This window comes from Apodemus sylvaticus, chromosome 11, assembly GCF_947179515.1.
Source record: "Apodemus sylvaticus chromosome 11, mApoSyl1.1, whole genome shotgun sequence".
NCBI classification, from domain to species: Eukaryota; Metazoa; Chordata; class Mammalia; order Rodentia; family Muridae; genus Apodemus; species Apodemus sylvaticus.
Window position 1 is genome coordinate 25,332,887 of NC_067482.1, and position 4,822 is coordinate 25,337,708.

General features: G+C 35.9%; 1 pseudogene; it reads left to right on the top strand.

The window, feature by feature from the left end:
- The first annotated feature begins 2,528 nt into the window (after positions 1–2,528).
- On the top strand, positions 2,529–3,698 carry LOC127696733 (phosphoglycerate kinase 1-like; annotated as a pseudogene).
- Positions 3,699–4,822: the final 1,124 nt, after the last annotated feature.

Here is a 4,822-nt window from a genome sequence, read left to right on the forward strand (position 1 = left end):
GATGTTATCAGCTTTAAACTAATTGTTTTGTTGAAGATATATTCAAAAGAAACACAATCATGTATAACGATCAACTGATAAATAATATTCATAATGACATTTTTTTCAGTACCCTAAAGGTGAGAAAAAATCCACATCCTGATGTCTGAAGAAGAGGTAAACAAGATGTTGACTCATACAAATACCAATAAATGATTTATCAAAAAATGAAATATTGGTACATAGCATAACATGGATGAATTTTGACTAAAAATGTGCTAGGAAAAATATGAAAGTCATAACAGTAGAAGCCTACTTTTGGCTTCTACTTATTTTAAGATTACAAAAAAGATAAATTATAAAGACAATGTACAGTGTCCCAAAGCTAAGATCCCAGGATTTGAGGTCATAATTTACACAAGATTTCATTTTATGGATATGAATATATTTTTAAATTGATAACATTGAGGGATTTGAAATTATTTGAATGCAGTAAATTTTATGTAAATATAAACAAGTAACTTGCTCATTTTAAAAGAGGAAATATACTCTCAGAATTAGATTTCATTATAATGCTGTGAACATCACTAAAAGTCATATATTTATGAAATAGAGAAAATCTATAAGACAGTACTGCTGGCAGTTTGTCATTATTTTAATCTCAAAATACTGAACACACCACCAAACACTAATACCACTTCATTGTAAGAAATGCCAACAAAGCTAGCAAGAGGGCTTAGCACATGAAAGTCCTTGTTTATGCGAGCCTGACTATGTGTGCTTGGTTTCTAAAACCCAGATAAAGGTGAAAAAAGAGAGTCAACTACATAAAATTCCCTTCTGAATGCCACATACAGTAATTGGCACACTCATACTTATACTCATATATGCGTGCAACAAGCACACATACACAAAAAATTTAAAAAGTATATTTTTCAATGAATATAAATAGTGCTTTTATCTGTTTTCTGCTCCTCATTCATGTGTATATATGTGTGTGTGTGTGTGTGTGTGTGTGTGTGTGTGTTGAATTAGACAAGTTTTCATTAAAACTCAAATATCTGAATTTGATTGCCAAGCATGAGATAAACAGACACAATTTTCTGGGCATGTTAACCATTATTTGATCCCTTTCCCAGCGTTTGGGAATGAGTGTTCTTTCCCCAGCAGGACACTTTAAACACCAAGAGGAAAATTTACCTTTGCATTTGTTGGCTTATAAGTGCACGTGTTTTGGCTTTAATATCTCTTAAGTAGAGCTTACATTGCAGAGAATCTGTTTATCTAGTCTTAGCGCATGGCAAAACCAGAAGTGTTTTTTGAAATGGGAATACGTAACTTGAAAAAGCGCAGTGCATAGCTGAATATTTGAACATGTCTCAAAGCAGTGGAGCAATTTGATCCTTATAATCCAGTTTACTTTTTTTCCCTGAGAGAAAAGGGCATGGTTAGCTAGGATTTATTTCATCTGCAATTTTCACATGACAAAATTTACTTTTAAGTTTAAAATGATGTTGTTTCAGTCCCTGGTGTCTGAGTGTGATGAGAGTTGGAAAGGGAGACAGAACTGCAAATGTCTAATATTGGCATGGCATTTGCTTTCCATTTTCTTTAGTGTGCACTAGTGGGATGTTGCTGAATGTTAAAGCCTTAGAAAAGCCACTAGTGGGGACTGTCTATTTATTTCCTGGAGTGGGATGTGAATCTGAAGATGGGCGATTATTTTCTAAATCATTGATAATTAGTTTTCATTTCTGTTTATGGTGATAATTTTTATTTTATTGTACTTGGGCAGAAAAAGAAAAGACCCTGGATTTTAAGCCCACTGAAAAGTTGCATGTAAGAAGACACTATTTCCATACAAGATATGAATCTGTACTTTGTAAATGCATTAGGCTCCTGTCGACAGTGAAGAGGGACTCAGTATAAATAACTTACTACCATAAAAATTATGTCTTTGTTCCTATTTCCATTGATTGGGAAACTTTGGAAGCAATGCCCCTTTTGGTTTCCTTTGCTAGATTTCTCTGAGATTTTCTTATATATTTATTTTGGATATTTTATGTGGAAAATAAATTTTTAATGTGTTACTAAAACTTCAACTAGGAGGCTAGGATAGAGCTGAGTCAATGGAGGAATTTTTATACAAATATGAAGACTGGATTAATCCTCAGCATGCTCAGAAAAGAAAGAAAAAAGAAAGAAAGAAAGAAAGAAAGAAAGAAAGAAAGAAAGAAAGAAAGAAAGAAAGAAAGAAAGAAAGAAAGAAAGAAAGAAGAAGAAGGAAGGAAGGAAGGAAGGAAGGAAGGAAGGAAGGAAGGAAGGAAGGAAGGAAAGAAGGAGGGAAGGAAGGAAAGAAATGTTAAGTGTGATGTCATTCTTTTGAAATCCCAGTATTCACAAATAAAAGACAGTACACAAGGATTCTGGAATTCTCTGACTAGTCAGATTAGACTATTTGGAGAATGCCAGGCTCATGAGAAACTGTTTAAAATGTCAAGATGTCTCTTCCTTAGCTCTGGGCCTCTTGACCTTATGTTGTTGTCAAAATGTCATTTCCTACCAATCTGACTTTGGACAAGCTGGACATGAAGAAGAAGTGGGTTTCATTGAGGGTGGATTTCAATATACCTATGAAGAACAACAAGATATCAAATAATCAAAAGATCAAGGCTGCTGCTCCAAACATCAAATTCTGTGTGGACAATGGAGCCAAGTCAGAAGTCCTAGGCTGGCCTGATTAAGTTCCCATGCCAGACAAGTATTCCTTAGATCCCGTTACTGCAGAACTGAAATGTCTGCGGAATAAAGATGTTCTGTTCTTGTGGGTTCAGAAGAAGAGAATGATGGTGCCAACCCAGCAGTGGGGACTGTCATCCTGCTGGAGAACCTCCACTTTAATGTAAAGGAAGGAAGGAAGGGAAACGATACTTCTGGGAACAAGTTTAAACCTCAACCAAGCACAATTAATGCTTTCTAAGACTCACTGTTGAAAGTAGAGGATGACTATGTAAAGGATGCTTTTGGGACTGCACACTGAGCCCACACCTCCATGGTGAGTATGAACCTGCCACAAAAAGGTTGTAGAATTTTTAATAAGAATGAGCTGAACTACTTTTCCAAGGCTTTGGAGAATCCACGCGAGGATCATTCCTGGCTATCTTGGACAGATCTAGGTTGCAGAGAAGCTGCAGCTGAACAATATTCTGACAGAGTCAATGAGATGATATTTGGTGGTGGAATGTCTTTTCTTTAAGGCGCTCAAGAAGAGGGAGATTCGTACAACTCTTTATGATGAAAAGTATCCAAGATTGTCAAAGATCTTATGACCAAAGCCAAGAAAAATGGTGTGAAGATTTCTTTGCCTATTGACATTGGCACTGCTGACAACTTTGATGGTAATGCCAAGACTGACCAAGTTACTGCGGTCTTGGATATACCTACTGGCTGGCAGAGCTTTCACTGTGATACTGAGAGCAGCAGGGAATATAGTTGAGGTAAAAGCCACTTCTAGAAGTTGCATCATTATTATATATGATGGAGACCCAGTCACTTGCTTTGTCAAATGGAACACAGAGGACAAAGTCAGTCATGTGAGCACTGGGGGCGGTGCCAGTCTAGAACTAGATGCTAAAGTCCATCCTGGGGTGGCTGCTTTCAGCAAAACTGAGTGTTTCCCTGTTTTTTGGTTCCTATGCACAGGTCCTAAGTCAACATAAGTGTTTTTGCTGCATCTCCATTTTAAGTTAGCACAAGATTCTGCTAGTGTCCAAATGCAACACCAGGAACCCTTAAGCAGTAGCATAGCATCCTAAAGCATCTCAACTGCATCAGGATCTGTCTTCATTTGTCAAGATCACATTCAATTTTCTTACGAACTATAACCATTGAGCATTCTAAAGTGCATCTATTTATCTTCTGCCAGTAAAAGGAAGTGTTCTGCAAAAGTTTCTCTCTAGTTTTGTAGCCTCTGGTTTGCTGTAGATTTGGGTAAGTTTATGATCTATTAAACAATAAGGATGTCCGGGAAAGAACTGATGGTGGAAAATGTGTTCATTGCTATCTATTGCAAATAGATGATAGTCTGATGAATACTGAGAAATGCACTTGACTATTTGTTCAAAAAATAACTGATTAGTAGTTTGTTTAATGCTATGTCCATTTAGCACAATACAAGAGGAGAAATAGATTCATCAGAGTTACAAGTTGGTGAATGTTGAACACCACAATAAGAATGACGTGTCAATATATGCTCATAGCTACAATAATGACAGAAGCATCATGCGAGTAACCAAGACTCTGATTGGATTTGAGGTCTGGTTAATTGTATAAAAAATGATTTTCCATGTGAAATATATTATCCCTGAATTTAGCAATCCTATCTTCACCTTATCATGATTGTCATTGTGCTACAAGAAAGCCTTATCACTTTTCTAAAACCAGAGCCAGCTCAGTTACATTTACTTTATACTAAAAGTAAAACTCCCATAAGACTTTCTTCCCTCTCCATATATCCAAGTTAGCTATAATTATACTAATGCAAGCTTTATGCAGTGAACATACTGATTGTGCTAGATGTTCCACCTGTCTCCCATTTAGTTGAATTTTTTGAGAGAACTAAAATAAACAGGGCTTATTTTTGTAGTTTAAAACCTAGAACAATGCTTGAGTCAAAATAAATTAGAATAAAAGAATGGCTGTTATACAAATCTTATCTCTGTGGGAATATAGAGGTAATATAGAGATTCAAAACTTGGACTAACTAGTCTTCCAGGAACCAGAGTTGTATCCAAGAAAGATTAGAGTTTACTTCAAGTACCCAAATTATTCAATCAAGAACTCT